General features: G+C 49.1%; 1 long non-coding RNA gene across 1 annotated transcript; it reads right to left on the minus strand.

Moving 5' to 3' along the window:
• Positions 1-5,464: 5,464 nt before the first annotated feature.
• Positions 5,465-10,707, minus strand: LOC144375616 (uncharacterized). The gene is made up of 3 exons (XR_013435633.1): positions 10,055-10,707; positions 8,036-8,124; positions 5,465-5,761 (listed from the first exon to the last, which is right to left on the minus strand). It is a non-coding gene; the product is annotated as an uncharacterized LOC144375616 (long non-coding RNA).
• Between the last annotated feature and the right edge of the window lie 6,248 nt (positions 10,708-16,955).

Genomic DNA, 16,955 nt, shown 5'->3' on the forward strand with positions numbered 1-16,955 from the left:
ACTCCTCAGCTTCTACCTTCTTCCTCTTTCAGGAAGCCTCTCTGCTCTTATTTGAGGACCTGTTGCTCAGCCAGGAAGTTACAACCTCCGGTTGCCCCCTTTCTGGTCCCCACTCCTCATGGATACACTAGCTTCTGAATGGGGTGGGGCGGGGTGAGAAGAGTGCTGTCATCCGGCTATGCCAGAGCCCACTGTGAATCCGTGCTCAGAAAAGGGGCAGCTGACAGACCCCCTCCCTCCTGCCACCCTAAGTACTGGGAGTAGATGCAAAAGTCACCACTGGCTACTGCGACTTCCAGGGACATTTCTCACTACAAAGTGACATAAGGGTCTGCTTCTGGGCTCTTCCCCATGGCTAGTGATCTCCCTGGGAAAACTGTCAATGCCCTGGCAGCCCACACTGTGGCCCCTTTGGCTCCTCAGTGTTAGGCACCCAGGCGTGGGTGGGGCCGCTGGCTGGCTCTGTGGTGCTCTAAAGCTGAGCGTCATAGACTCGATGTCACTTGGGTCTGTCTCCATCTGTCATTGTGAACTCTATCTGTAAGCAGTGGCCTCAGTGGCTGTGACACGGAAGTGAAATAACCAGAGCCAGTTTGGGGTCAGGAGGGATTTCCAAGGTTGATGTAAAATAAAAACCCCAACTCCTAATTCCCATCCCTAAAAGATGCCCACATCCCAGTGGGGGGGCTGAGGTCAGGGAGGGGGTCCTCTCACAGCACGGGACAAATAGTTTTATCCACGTGTCATAGGCGAGAAAACGGAGGCCCCAAGAGACCATGCTGGAATTAATAAGAGGTTATCTCTGCATTTACTGTCTGAACTTGGCCTTGAAGCCAATGGTTCTTAGCCTGGTGGCAAAGTAGAATTATGGAGGACCTCCAAGTCCCAAGCTGCATTCAGATCAATTGAATTGGACCTCTGAGGATGAGACCCTGGCAACAGTTGTTTTAGGGTTTCCTGGTGGTCCTGGTGCAACCAAGGGGGACAACAGAGACTAATAGCTGGGACACACTTCACAATCTGACCCGTTGTGCCATTGTGCAGCTCCTTATTCATGCTGAGCCTCCATCCTTGTCTATAAAATGGGAACAGCAGCTGGGCGTGATGGTGCACCTGTAATCCCAGCTACTCAGGAGGCTGAGGCAGGAGGGTCGTGAGTTCAAAGCCAGCCTCAGCAAAAAGCAAGGAGCTAAGCAATTCAGTGAGACCCTGTCTCCAAATAAAATACAAAAAGGCTGGGGATGTGGCTCAGTGGTCGAGTGCCCCTGCTGAGTTCAATCCCTGGTACAAAAAAAAAAAAAAAAAATGTGTTGAAAGAATGAATTGCACTGTCCCAGGTGCAATGGTCAGCCACTAATAAAATGTTTCAGGTATTGCCCGTGTTGCTGTGTTTGTGGTTCGGAACCTTCTTGCCTGAACTGCTTGCCTCTCAAGCTGCTTGCAAGCCTAGCCAGGCCCTCCCAAAGCCAAACCGACTGTTCCTTCCCATGAGAAACACCCTGCGTCCCTGTTTCTCAGGCCACTTCGTTCCACCGGCTCCCCCTGAACACACAGTGCCCAAGCCCCAGCAGGAAAAGGTGGCAAAGTTTCAAGATTTCATTTGGAATTCTTTTCAGATGAAATGTCAGAAATATTAGAGAGGCAGAGTAATAAATCTGATCCTAATATAGCATAGAGCTTATTAATGAAGAATAAATCACCCAGGGAAACCTCCCCGGAGTGCTTCGCCCGGGGCCTGTGGGGGAGATGGCATATTTATGTGCAACTAGATCAGGTCTTTTACTTTCTCAGATATATAGCCAAGGCAGATTTGTCAGGGCAGTAGCCTTAACATCAACCAATTATATTTTTTCTAGTATAAATTAATCTGTTCTGTAGAAATTTCTTAAGCATTTATTAGATTAGGATCACATCCAAAATGTAGAAGATTAACACACACACACACACACACACACACACACACACACACCATTGTGAGACTTGGGGAGGCCCCAAAATGGGTAATAACCACCTGTTCCCACCCCAAGATATTCTCCCATTGAAAAAAAAAATCAGAGTGATGACATTGGAGAGAACAAACTTGTTACACAGGTGGAGAAACCAAGGCTCAGAGAGGAGACATGCCTTACTTGAGGTCACATATTGCCAAGGTTGATGTAAAATAAAAACCTCAAGTCTTTATTCCTATCCCTAAAAGATTCCCACAACCCAGCTGAGTGTAGTGGTGCACACCTTAATCCTAGCGGCTCAAGAGGCTGAGGCAGGAGGATTGCAAGTTCAAAGCTAGCCTCAGCAATAGCGAGACACTGAGCAACTCAGTGAGACCCTGTCTCTAAATAAAATGCAAAAACAAGGCTGGGGATGTGGCTCAATGGGTGAATGACCCTGAGTTCAATCCCCAGTACCAAACAAAAAGATGCCCACATCCTAATTCCCCAATCAACCTGTTAACCTTATATGACTAAAGGGACTTTCCAGATATGATTAAATTAAGACTATTAAGGTGTGGAGATTATTCTGGGCTCTCTGGATGGGTCCAAAATAATCCAAAGGATCCATAAGGACAGAGGGAGGCAAGAGAGTTGAAGAAGGGGGGTATGATGGTGGGACGTGAGGCTGTGAGCCAAGGAACGAGGCAGTCTTTGGAATCTGGAAAAGGCAGGGAAACAGATTCGCCCCTATAGCTTCTAGAAGGAACACAGCCTGCTGACACCTTACTTTCAAAACTTCTTACCTCCAGAATCCTAAAATATTAAATGTCTTGTTTTAAGCCAATTTGTAATCATTTGTTATAGCAGCAGTAGGAAACTGATACAGTGTTGGAGAGAAAAGCTTTGTCATAGGAGTCTACACCTGGTAGTGTAGAGTGCTAGAGAGGGATCTCAACCCTGAGGGTCACCTCATATCACCCCTGGCATCAGGTGGCTCCTCCTGTCCAGAGGTTTCAAGGTCATCACCCTGCCTGCCTTTACCTGGTTGGTGACTTTATTACCCTTTAGTACTAAGCTGCATGGGGGTTTCCTTGGTCCCTCAGACCCCTTCAGCTTTCTGTAACCTGACCCACCTCAGTTTTAGGCAAGGAATCCCTCCCCATCTGCAAGGGGTTTTCACTATCCCCCCCCCACAACACCCACCTCTCTCAAACACTTTCTCAATCTGAGCAGCTAAGGAAACAGTGACCTTGGGCATTTCCCCTGCAGCCCCTCCTTGGGTCTCAGTCACCACAGCATCACCTCAGAAGCCTCAGGAGCCTCCCACTTCTCATCTGTGCTGTGGGGGCTTCTCCAGTGTGCAGATTCCCCTCTCCATTCCTGAGCACCCAGGGTCAGAGCCACGGTGCAGACTGTGCTCCAGAGAACACCCAGGGAACAGACTCAAATGCAGCGGGGAGGAGGTGGAAGCTTGGAAAGAGGCTGGCGGTGGCTGGAGTCCAGCCCTTCTCGGTGCCTGGCCACTGGCCTGGCTGGGGGCTTATTCCCCACACCCCTTTCCCCATAAATACCACCTTGCCAAAGCAGATCTCCCGGGTGGGCCCAGGAATCCGCAATTGAACATACTCCCAGATACGTCTGATTACACAAAGATCATGCCATAGAAAGCGAGTGGCTCTGAAATCAGAACACCCTGGGTGGGATTCCTAGCTCTCCCCAACCCCTAGCTGTGAGAACATGACCTCTCCAGGCCCCAGCCCTCTCTTCCATAAAGTTGGGGAGTGAGGTCAGATATGCATGTGATGGGAATTAGAGGTTTAGCATATAGAGCATAGCACACAGGGAGAGGCTGTGGGTGCCCAGCCCACACCTTCCAGGGCCCTACCGTCCTGGAGCTACATGGACCCAGCTTCTGACTACCTGCAACAGCTGAAAGTGCCAGAGAACTCATGTCTCCCCCTCCTTCGGCAGCCTCAATCAACAGCCTTTGGGTGGAGTAGCTCGGAGGCATGAATTTCAAACTGGCTCCCCAAGTTTCCCGTCCCCTGCAGGGTGAACCTTCCCTTCCTGACTTACTTCCCCACACTTTTAGTGGATTTTGTGAACATCTGTAAAATTAACAATTTGCCCTGGAATCTCCTTCACAGGTCAGCTTCTGGGGGACCCCAGGCTGAGATAAGCCAGAGCACAGGATCTGGTAGCCAGGAAGTGAGTCCTTTTCTCTCTCCTGTTTGACTTTCAAGTAGAGAACAAGTTGACCCAGACCAGACAACGCTACCACAGGACTTTGGGTAGTGCTGTGACTTGGAGTGGTAGATGTATGGCCATTGCTATCCAGGGACTCGCAGAAATGGCACCCTACCTAAATGGAAAAATGTCCTTGTGGTCCCAGGGCAGCCAACTCCTTCCCTTGTCTAGATCTCCAATATCTGCTAATGGTGGTGGGTTGATGGGAGATATGTCCCATCTCTAGCCAGGCACGGTGGCACATGCCTATAATCCCAATGGCTTGAGAGGCTGAGGCAGGAGGATCAGGAGTTCAAAGCCAGCCTCAGCAAGGGCAAGGCACTAAGCAACTCAGTGAGATCCTCTCTCTAAATACAATACAAAATAGGGCTGGGATGTGGCTCAGTGGTCGAGTACCCCTGAGTTCAATCCCTGGTACAAAAAAAAAAAAAAAAAGAATCCCATCTCCCCTAAAGTCTGAAATTGCCCCAAACACTACCCGCTTTCCCCACCTCCTTTTCCCAGTTTTTAAGCACAAAGCAAGAAGCTCTCACCCCATCCTTTAAAAGACCCCATCTGTGGGCCTTGAAACACCAAGCCAAGCCCCAGCCCCAGCTGTCTGGACCCTGGCCACATGAATTCTAGCCCCCAGGGGCATTGAAGTCACCTCCGAGAGAAATCTCTATGATTTCATCTTCTATTTAATCTTTATTTCTCCTCATACTTTTTAGAACTTCAAATAATTTCTCGTTTGTAGTAACTAGGAAGCCATAAATCGCCCCTTTATGTCTAAAGAAAATCAATTGTTATTTGACATTTTACCTTAATATTCCCGACTTCCTTCAACTGTAATAAAGCTTCCATCTGCCTTTTATTTTACAGGCAATTAGTAAGTCACCTTTTTAAAATTTCTCTACATTTTCCATCAAATGAATTCTAGGATGGAAAGGGGAGCGCTGTTTTATGGGGCTGAACTCACTGAGGAGAGGGGATTTATCTGTAGCCTTGGAGGTACCAACACTCATTAATGGGTTTTATTGATTCAGGGGCTTTTTAACCCTTAGCAATAATACAGGTGTCACCTGCCTGTGGCAGTTGGGAGGGGGTGGGGATGCTGGGAGAGGTGGGGAGAAGCCAGACCCAAGCAAGGAAACGTGACCATTAGTGGCTCAGCCACACATCCAGGGTAGATTTCAGCCCAGACTCCCTCTTTTTTCCTGGAGAGAATGTTCTGGATTTGGAAGTTTCTTTACCCCAAGTTACCACAGGGGAGTTACCACCCTCCCATCACACACACACTTCATGGGATCAAAAGAAAGAGGCCTGGGGCCTTTTTAAAATATTTATTTCTTAGTTTCAGGTGGACACAATATCTTTATTTTACATTTATGTGGTGCTGAGGATCGAACCCAGGGCCTCCTGCATGCTAGGCGAGTGCTCTTCCACTGAGCCTTCTCTGGCACTTTTAGCCCTGGCTCTTGGGCAGGTTGTTGAAGGAATCTCTGAGGCTCAGTTTCCTCAGTTGTGGAGTGGAGAGAAGAATCTGCTCTAAGGTCACCTCCCAGGGCTGCTGAGGTTGCCCACAGGTCACATCTGAGAGAATTCTGGAAGACAATGTGGAGTGTTAAGAAACTACACAAAGAACCAAGAGGATCTACGACCAAAAGCAGGACCCTCAGGCCCAAACTCCAGCTCGAATTTTCTTTGCCCTTCCAGAACTCATCCTCATCTGTTCTGCCCTGCATTGCCAGAGCCTGGGACCCCGTTCTTGTTCAGATAGAGGGGCTGGAAGCTCAAGACCTGTCAAGAGACAAGGGTCCAGTAGCTGAAGACAGGGTCCAAGGAAAGCATGAATAAGATGGCAAACGTCTCTCCGTGGATGATACAATTAGATGAGGACAGTCAACATTACTGGTGGCATCCAGGTGGCAGGTATATGGATGTCTCCTGTAATTCTTTCCACACTGCCAAATGCTTGGAATTTTTCATTAGAAGGCTGGAGGGGAAGGGAAAAAGGCCCGGTCAGGGGCAAATGCCCCCAGGGGGAGTGTCTGTGTGTGATGGGAGGAGAGAATGGAGGTAAGAGAGGAGGGGCCCTCTGAGCCAGACGAATCTGCTGGTGAGATTCGTCTAGTGTTATTTGCAGACATGGTCCAAAATGAAAATTTAGGGTCCCTTCATAAATGATTGAGAATACAACAGAAGAGCATTAAACTGAGCACCTTTCTGAGCTCAGAACCCTGGGCGGCTGCACAGATCACCTATCCATGAAGCCAACCCTGTCTGCTTGGATGAGAGGTCCCTTCTCACCTAACTCTTCATTTCTGATTGTAGAAGATCAATTCTCTGACACAAGTGAACAATAAGTGAGTAGGCTGGCGTCTTTTCTAGTAATAATGAGAGTTAATGCTCATGTCGCCCCCACCATGTGCCAGGCCTGGACTCAGCACTTGACATTTATTCACTCGTCAAACCCTTTCCATGAGACAGGACTGTTATTGCTCCTATTTCACAGATGAAGAGACTGAGATACTGAGAAGTAATTTGCCTAAGGTCTCAGAGATAGTAAACGGCAGCAGAGAGAAGTTTTGGTCCCAAGGAGTCTGGCTCCAGAGTCAAGCTTTTAACCACTGTTGTCTCTCGGAGACAGTGACAGCCTCCTGAATGGAATTTGTGCTTGTCCCAGGAGGGCAACCTTCATCACATGTCTGTCTCAGTATTTCTCAACTACAAGGTCGCCACGCAGCTACTATGAAGTAAGCCCCAAGCATCATATTACTAGATACAAAGAACCAATGTGTCTGTGGATAATTAAGCTTTTTTTAAAAAAGAGGGCACATTCAAGTAGTTTCCTCATACTCATTTGTATGGCAGCTGGCTTTCCTGGCAGCAGAAGGCTGCAGGAACAGCTAGCAACAGAGTCATCTCCTGCAAGGTCCCTTTGGTGGATTCCGGGGACCCTCCACAAATATCATTGCAAGGTGCATCAGGGCCAGAGCAGCAAGAACTGCAGTGGTTTTACGTCTTGTGTTTTGTTTTGTTTTGGTACCAGGGATTGAACCCAGGGGTGCTTAATCACTGAGCCACATCCCCAGACCATTTTTTGTTTTGAGACAGGGTCTCACTAAGTTGCTCAGGGTCTCATTAAATTGCTGAGGCTGGCCCTGAACCTGCGATCATCCTGCCTCAGCCTCCCAAGTTGCTGGGATTACAGGCTTGTGCTGCCAATGCAGTTTTAACCTTATTAACATGGGTTTAACCGAGTGCTGAACCCTGGAACACATTTGCCTTTTATTTCACGGGCTCCTCTCATTGCAACTGCCCCAGAGACAACGAGGACACCTGGTGGCCAGTCGAGGAATTGCAAGTCTAGTGTCCTGAAGAGCGGGGCCATACAGGAATTTCCTACCTGCAGTCAGAGAGAAGTTATATCCTCATCTCCATGAACAGTCTCCCCTAATCCCACATCCCTCAGTCTGGAAATGCCCCAACCACTACCTTCTCTACCTCCATCTTCCTTTCCTAGTTCCTCAAGCGCAAAGCCAACAGCTGTTTTCTGCTCTTTAGAAACTCCTTGCCTCTGAGTCTGGAAGCCACCAGGCTTAAGGGGTCCTATGTGCAGTCATATCAAGTGGCAGGAGATGAGTCAGGAGGAGCCCAAGGGGAAAGGGGGACCTTGGCAATGGATAGTACCAGTGGGGGAGTCAATAGAGGAAAGGCATCCCAGGAAGAGGGGACAGAATTTGAGCCAAGCCTTATAAAAAAAGAACACCAGGATGCACTCTAAGACGATTCCATTCTACCCTCCCAAACAACTTAGATATGATTGCTCATGTTTTCTAATATGAAGAAATGAAGATTCTAGGAAATGAACTTACCTGCCCAAAGTAATCAGATAGGTAAGTGGCAGGGCCAGCTTTTTGATGGGAGTTGAGGAGGATTTGAGCCAGTAGAGATCAGGAGAATTCTAGATCACCCAAAAGAGACAATAAATATGCAGGGTGGATTCAAGTGCCCTCAGCCTTGGCACTGATGCATGCCTGGTCCTCAGGGCCTGGTCCTCAGGGCCACGAACAGCAGGGATGAGCCTGTTCCCTCCAAAGTAACTGGCACTGTCTGGGCTACACTCCATGCAGTCTAGAGGGCCGGAAAGATGGAGATTTACGACGGCCATGGCCTTCATGACTTAATGGTCAGGAGTTGAGCTATTTCATCTCATCAGACAGTTTTGCTTAGAAATAGCCACATAGCTTCATTCCAGGATGGCTCTCAGTCATGAGGGGGTGACCTGCATATCTCCTAAATCATATTAATACCCAGGGCAGCAGGTCTATGCTTCCTTCCCTCTGCAGTGTCTTTAGCCATTTGCCTTTTTTTCTCTGTAGAAAAGTCTTTCCTGGGCCAGCAATGCAGATGACTGCAGAGAAGTGTCAGGAAGGCCATTTTGATGTAGCCCAACTTGAGGCCATTTGCCCACCAATACAGAGGGGAACAGCAAGGAGATGCAAATCAGGGCAGTCTCAATATCTGCCCCCGCCCCTCTTCCCTCTCCCTCTTTCCCCTCCCTACTCTCCCAGAACCTCCTGGGGTGGGACTGCTTGCTGAGTCTTTCAGGCCTATGGTGGGGCTCCTTCCTCCCCAGGGACTCAGATCTTGCCTAAAACACTCTGGAGGACTTGTTTGTTTGTTTTGGTACCAGGGATTGAACTCAGAGGCACTGAGCCACATCCCCAGCCCTATTTTGTATCTTATTTAGAGACAGGGTCTCACTGAGTTGCTTAGCACCTTGCTTTTGCTGAGGCTGGCTTTGAACTCCCAATCCTCCTGTCTCAGCCGGGATTACAGGTGTGCACCACTGTGCCCAGTTAGGAGGATTTGAATGAGGTGGGCATCAATATTCTCTGGGTCTCCTGAGGGAGCCTTCTTCCCAAGTAGAAGAGTGGGACTTTCTCTTCATGCTTTCCTGGGTGTCCAGGAGCTAGCCCTTCTATTAGGTGGGATCTAGGGGTCCTGAAATATCGTGGGTAGGCTGTGTGATGGGGACAGAGCAGAATGAACCCATCCTGGGGGCAGACTGGATGATCTAATGGTAGGACCCTGGGCATAGGCCATGGGTAGTCTCAGTCATGGTCACTGGCTGGTGTGTCTTCACTGGTCCTTCTCACTGTCCACTTACCCGCCCTTTCTGCAGACCCCTTTCCCAGGCCTGATCCCTAAGTCTAGGACACTATCAGTACACCCTTACTTACTCCTCATTCTCCCCTGGGGTCCCAGTCCACACCCTCTTGCCCCTCCACAGGGGAAAACAAACAAACAAGAATAACAAAACCTTTCACTTTTCTTTGGTGCTGTTGTCTTATTGAATGAGAATTTTAAAAAAGAAAAGATAGTAAAATGACCTGGCAGTTAGGATAATGGGCCCCATTCAACCACACCTGGAGGCTAACTGGTTGACTATTAATGAGCACAAGGCCTCTTTCAAATGTAAAAGACCCTGAGGCTCTCCCTTGGGATCTCCTCCAGCCAACTCCTTTGTCTCAGTGGTGGAAAACAAGGTGGGGATGAACCCAGATGGGAAGGAAGACTTGGTACTTTTTCAATGCCTGTTTAACATACATTTTGCTCCATGCTCTACCCAGAACCACAAATAAACTCCTAAGCTGGCACACCAGAATGGGGTTTTCTGCTCTCAGGCCCCCTCCTGCATGGTGGGAGTTCTATCCTCACTTAAATAAATCCTCCTCCGTTTACTCTTTCCTCCTGTGATTGTCTGTGGATTTTGTTCTTCAAAATTTGTGAGTCCACAACCCAGAGAAATTGGTGAAGCTCAAAACTCCAGTTCCGTTATGACCTGTTCAAAGCCAAATTCCAAATAATCAGAAAAAGAATCCTCAAACCTTCCCAGAAGCAGATCCTCTTGTCTCCTGCCCTGTTGGAGTCCCGCATTCTCCTGGCCTCAACCTTTAGTATAGGCAATATAAATAAAATGATGCATTTCTAATGAAGTAAACAGAAGACAATTAAACGGACCACTTTCCAACAAAACAACCATGTCTTCCCGACAGCCCTCACGGGGTATCAGTAACCGGCCAGCTAATGAGGTTATCATTTTACCTTTGTAAGGGACGCCTCTTAGAACTCACCCTGGAGCCACCACCCCAAGAGATGGATATTAATAATGACAGCTACCATTAAAAACACCTATGTGTGCTGGGTGTCTTTCCCAGGTTATTCTACGTAATCCTTACACCGAGCCCGAAAAGTAGGCACCACACAAGTAGGGCTCTGAGGTTAATTAGCTTTCCCAAGGTAAGCAGCTAAAAAAGTGGCAAGACGGTGCGGTGCTTTGGATGGCTCCTCACTGCCGCAGAACGCCAGGGAGCTTGGCGCGGATTATCTGGGGGCTCGCATGCAAGCGAGGCGCGGTGGGACTGTCATCCTGACATCGGCCGGCAGGGGGCGCGAGCGCCTCGCTGAGGTCGTGGCAGCCGGTAGGGCCCGAGACTAGCGGCTAGTACATGCAGCGGCTAGTACAAGAAGGGGCTCAAACACTCTCCATAGGGCTTTCTGACTTCCCCGGTTTCAACCCCCACCCCCACATTGACCCTTGACCCCCTGTAGACTTGTGCCTTCCTCCAAGGGGTCAGGCTCTGGTGAAAGTTCAAGGTGAAATGTCATAATAGTCAAGTTCCTGCTGCTTTCCTGCTGTAAGCAAGATTCCCTTGTGTCCCCTCTGAGGCTCAGAGACCTATGGCTGTCCATGCAGAGGTGGTCTCCAGGTGTGATGGGGATCTCTGGGGGATTTGCATCTTTCTAAAGGAGTTCATTATGGCAGATGTTCCAGAGTTTCAGGACTCAGCAAAGTCCCTCCTGGTCCTACTGCTGTCCTTGCAACTGGCCACTTCCAGGCCTGGCTATCTGTCCCTGTGTTGAAGAATTTGCACTGTGAATCCCTCCTTAACCCAGGAGGTTGTTAAAAGCTGTGGTCTCAAGCAGCACTGCCACTGTCCCAAGGACCCAGATTTTCCTCTGGAGGAGGGTACTTCTGGGGGTCAGATTTCTGGGACTTCATTCCCTTCCAGTCCCACTTTGTTCCTCTTAGAACAAGGCTCCGTTTCCAGGAACCAGGTTTGATGGCTGTGGCAGAGGGGAGGACATGGAACTTTTGGCTCAGGAAATTCACAGCAATGTCTCTTTAGGGAAGAGAGAAGAAAGCTGAGGAGGAGACTGAGAGGCCATACAGAGCTGGAAGTGATTGGAGGCCTCACCTCTGCGTGGGCACCACCCAACCAATCATGTACTGGTAATGTCCGTTTGACCTTCTGGTTGTTCTCCCTCAGTGCAGGAAACTTCCAGGCTTCAGGGGGCTCCCTGATAACCACAGTCAGTCACACAGCTAGTAAGGTCAAAGCCAGGCCTTGAAGCTTTGGGTTCTTAAGTCAAGAAAGAAAGAAGGAAGAAGGGAGATAGTGAAAAAAGGAGAGCAATGTCTTAGAGGCCAGAGACGCACTGGCCACCAGTGCCTGGGGAGCAGGCCACTCTGTCCTCCAGCTCTTCCTTCTGCTCCGAGATTATATTTCTATACAATTCCAGTGACCTTCATAATGACAACACTGAGGGCACCCAGGCCTGCCTGGTCTAATCACAGAGCACCCTCTCCCATGAATTTATGAGACCTCACATCCAGGGTGCTCAGTGGCAGCAATTCAAAGCAAATCTCAGAGACCTATGGAACCTATAGCCTCTGCGGCAAGATTCCCAGGGGAGCTTTATAAGGATTCAGAAGGTTCCAGGCTTCTGCAGACTCTCCTGAGCCTCTTGCCCCCCTCTGCCTTCCTCTCCCAGCCCACAGCAACCCACCCCAGGGATTTCTCTCCCCATGTCCCCAGCCACTTCCCTCCTAGCCCAACCTGCAGTCACCCATTTCCCTGTGCAAAGTTCATCTCCCCCTGCCCCCAACAACTGCAGCAGCATGGGTGCAGCTGCTTTGCTGCTTTCTGCATTCTAGCTCTGAGGTCCTTCCAGCATTCCCTCTCCTTACTTTCCTCCAGAAACTTCCCCTCTTGCCAAACTGCTTCTGTTCCTCATTGCTCTGACTTCAGAATTCTCCTACACATTCTGGCTCTGTTCTTTTCTATCCCCTGTGCATGCATGCGGGTGTGCATGGCGGGCGGGGGGGGGGGGGGCACATGCGCATGCGCACTTTTCCTCCTCCTAGTGCCTTCTGAATCTTAGCCCTTCTTCAGGACCCTGCTCCAGTTCATTCTCCCTGGACCTGCCCAGGCCAGCCCTGCAGAGAAACCCCACAGAACTGCAGCCCCTGTGTCCACACCTTCCCCCATAATCATTCTCCTCCTGAAAAGCCAGCTGGGCTCCGAAGAAGTCCCCAGGCACTCCTGAGCCCGGGGCTTCTCTGATCTCCTAGATAGCCACCTGTGCAATGCCTGATTGTGGGTTGACAAGTGATTTTCATATTTGCAGTAGTGTCTTCTACAAGCAGCCCACGGAGAATGAGGTTAGTTCTGAGAGGATTCCACTGATCCATGTTGGACAAGCCTGCTTGAAAGAGTCTATTGCAGGAGAGGCAGGCCCGGCCACTCCCACTCAAGTCTAGAAGTCAGCCCTGGCCTGCTGGGCAATTTGTCCTTCCTTGTGATCCCCTACCCTTATCCAATCCCAGCAGCAACTTGGGATCTCTGTCTGTAGTTGGTGAGTCCACTGTCTTCCTGGACCATTCTCTGAACTGTGAACTCTTTGAGGGTTGCACCTTTACCCACTCATCCTACCATACCCACAGGGACAAGCTGGGGACTGTGACACATCAGTTTGGTCCCCACGTGTGTGCACCAACTTCACTAATAGTGGTATTAGCAAACTTACCTGGGTGGGGTTTAGGGACTCACCCAGGGTCACCCTGCCAGAAAGTGGCTCAATGAAGGTTCAAACCCAAATTAGTAAGATGGATGAATCCCTTGGTCCATCTAGAAAGCCAGCTGCGTGTCATGCTTAACTCATAGAAGAGGTACACAATAAAATATCCACAGAAGTGAATCCACCTGGGAGCAAAGACTATAAGAATCATCAGGAGACTTGAAATGGAGCACTAGGGAGCCCCAGGGTTCCTTGCACATGCAGGCCAAGTGGAGGGCTGAGCCAGACACATCCCTCTGGTTTTAGCCCAAAGGGACACATTTCAAAATAGCTTCCCAGAGGCTCACATTTTATCTTTAACTGCCATCCAGTTCCGGGAGATCTGGGGCCTGGGGAAGAGTCAGCTGGGTAACGGTCCCTGTCTAATTCCTCATGTTCTCATCTGAGTTTCAGCCAGGGACCTGTGGCCAAGTATGCTACAGGTTGGGAGGACACCCCTTCTCCACAAACACCAGCTGGGGAGCAGCTCTCCTCTCCCATCAGAGGCACATTTTTTTTTTTGAGAGAGAGAGAATTTTAATATTTATTTTTTAGTTCTCGGCGGACACAACATCTTCGTTGGTATGTGGTGCTGAGGATCCAACCCGGGGCCGCACGCATGCCAGGCGAGCGTGCTACCGCTTGAGCCACATCCCCAACCCCAGAGGCACATTTTTAATAGTCCTGACAGCGTGGAGAAGAGGGGACACCTCAGTGACTTCCCAGGCAGAAATGAACAAGTCCCTAAAGAGTGGGTGTCAATGCTAATGAATCTGACAGACTAGTTTAGGTGATGCCGTGAGACTTCCAGGCACAGATGGGTGAAACTCTGCTCAGGGCCTGAGGACTCTGCCCAGGGGACGATGCCTGTGAAATGTGGGGAGAATTGTTAACATGGCTCTGTCTGTAGCCACTTGCTCATGGGATAATTAAGCACATTTTTGAAAATAAGCACATTAAAAAATAACCTTCAAAATTGTAGATAGTTGGTGAGACTGGCCTTGAACTTGTGATCCTCCTGCCTCATCCTCCAGAGTTGCTGGGTTGATAGGCCTGTGCCATCAAGCTCAGCTTGTTATCCCCATTTAACAGGCAAAAACCTGAACTTGATAGGCTAAATTGCAAAGCCAAGGTCAAGTGGCTTCAGAGCCAGACTATGCGTATGATTCAGACCTAGTTGTCTCAGGTCTGGCATCCTGCCCCCACTTGCCTTGACATGTTAACTTCCTGACTGGTGATTGGCTGCTTGGTCCTTTCAGTGAATTGAGTTGGGCTCTGAGAATTCCACCCCCCAACACAGGGAGTTCAGCACATGCTGGCTCTCATAGCATGATGGTTATATGTGGCTCCTGCTGCCCAGGCCTGCCTGCCCCTAACTATTCCCACCTCCACAATCCCCCAAGCCACATCCCTGTTCCTTCATCCCATGCCTGACATTGAGAAGTGGCTGTAGGATGAAGGAATGAGGTGTCAGAGAATCTCAGACTTTCAGCATTAGGGCTCCTTATCCAAGCCAAACCTGTACTCAGCAAAGACATCTAACCAAAACCTCCTCCATCCCACAAGTCTTTGGGCTGTCACCAGGGAATTTGAAGGAAGGATGCAGCTGCCTTTGCTGGTCCATCTGAAAAAAAGCAGAGATCACTCCCAGCACTTTTGGTCACACTGAAGCATTTTACAGTAGGAAGGGTATATTATCATTCTCATCTCAAACCCAGGCCATGAACTCCAGGAAACCCAGATTCTTTTTCCTATTCTAGAGATGTCCATCTGTAGTCAGGAGCAGTGTAATCCCAGCAACTCAGGAGGCTGAGGCAGGAGGATCTTGAGTTAAAAGCCAGCCTCAGCAGATTAGCAAGGCACTTAGCAACTCAGCAAGTGTAGCTAAGTGGTTAAACATCCCTGGGTTCTATTCCTGGTGCCAAAGGAAAAAAAAAAAAAGAAAAAGAAAGAAAGAAAGAAAAGAAAAGAAACAGATGCCCATTTATGCTAGGCTAGGTCCTGTTCCAGGTTCTTTCTTGGGCCCATGTGGGTGAATGAGGCAGATACAGACCCTGATAGCAGCTGCCTTACAGTCTGCTACTGGAAGGGGACATCACAGAGTTATAGCAGGGACAGCTATCTAGCCCACAGCACTTTCACATTTCTTCCACTTAAAATTTAGAAAATGGAATTTCAGGGCAGATGTGCCTGGGGCTATTTTGGAGGAGTGTGATTCAGAAACCTGCAGGTGACTCTCTAACTTCCCAGGCACGTGTATGCAGCTTGAGCCATAGGGGCCACAGACACTTCACACCTCCATCCATTGGCCACAGTTCTCGTTCTATGATCAAAAGTGTGTCCTCAAGCTCAGGAGAGGTAGAAACTCTGGCCGGGGCCCATGGCAGACCTGTTGCAGTTCTGGATTTCACCGCAAGGTGGCGTCCCTCATCTCACCACCTGGTTCACAACGCTAAAATATTCCAGCTGAACCCAGAAATCAGGTTTTCTCCCTCTTTCTCCAGAGTAAGTGAGAGTTCCTACAGAGATTCCCTTTGACCAGGGCATCAGATGCTCTGAATATCCAAGAACTGGAAAGTTAACTGTTTTGGGTGTCAAAAATGAGAGGTGTGATGTGGGTTAACTGATAAGAGGAGCTGAATGCCATTGCTGTTTGAAAATGTAAACACATGTTGAGATCTCAAAAAGAACCCATAGCTGAGCCATGACTATAGGGGTGTGTGTGGGTGGGTGTGTGCGCTCTTGCCCCTGCGTTGGTATTTCTATTCAGATGACAGAAATTCTGCAGAATGGAAGAGCAGGTCCGTGCAGTAGCATGTCTAAGAGCATTTGCCATGGATGCACAAGTGTGCTGGTGCATTGAACCTATCCGTATTTGATTTTGTGTAGCGTGTGGCCCACACATATGGACTCTACACAGGCCCTGTCGGAATCTGGGGAGATGTGCGCAGGTGAACTTGTGTGTGCGCATGCGCCCCTGTGCACTGCCGCTCTAGGGCTTGGGCAGGGTCAACTTGTTCCCTTTTCTTGATATTCTACCTCTCCGGACACAAAGTCCTTCTAGGCTGCTGTTGTCCTCGGCAAACCTTGCACCTTCCTCTCTCCTCAGCTGAGTGTGCCTTAGGGGAGATTGTTTATTTCTTCAATTAAAACAAGAAAGACCCTAGGAGGCTGCGCACACTCGAAATAACGATATTTTAAAAAGCTCTGACATTCATGAAATCATAAACCAGTGGTGGTGCTCCAGCTGCCCCCAGGCTCTTCCCTGCGCTGAACTAAGGATTCCCTCCTGCAGAACTTGGACAGTTCCACCACTGAGGCTGGGAGATCTGACCTCTCTGTAGCCAGAAAGGCTCTGTGTGTCCATTGTATGCATAAACGTCTGTCAATCTTAGTTCCCCTGGGTCTTCTTCTGCCTCAGTGTGATATTTTTTTAAAAAGCTAAGAGCCGGATGTAGGGGCACTTGCCTGTAATTGCAGTGGCTGGGGAGGCAGGAAGATCGAAAGTTCAAAGCCAGCCTCAGCAATGGCAAGGCACTAAGCAACACAGTGAGACCCTGTATCTAAATAAAATACAAAAATAGGGCTGTGGATGTGGCTCAGTGGTTAAGTGCCCCTGAGTTCAATTTCCTAGTGAGAGAGAGAGAGAGAGAAGAAAAGAAAGAGACTAAGAATCAAGAAACCCAAATTCTAGCAACCCTGTGTGAACTTGGAAAAGGCCCCTACCCTCTTTGGGCCTCAGATTTCTCTGTGGCCAAATGAAATTGGTGCACACTATGACCTTGTGAGACCTGAGGTTCTCTGATATGTAGAACCTTGCACAGTGAATACAGAAGGAGTTAGCATTATTCCCACTTTACAGAAGATACAGAAGTTCATTGAGGTTAA

Source organism: Ictidomys tridecemlineatus, chromosome 3, assembly GCF_052094955.1.
Source record: "Ictidomys tridecemlineatus isolate mIctTri1 chromosome 3, mIctTri1.hap1, whole genome shotgun sequence".
NCBI classification, from domain to species: Eukaryota; Metazoa; Chordata; class Mammalia; order Rodentia; family Sciuridae; genus Ictidomys; species Ictidomys tridecemlineatus.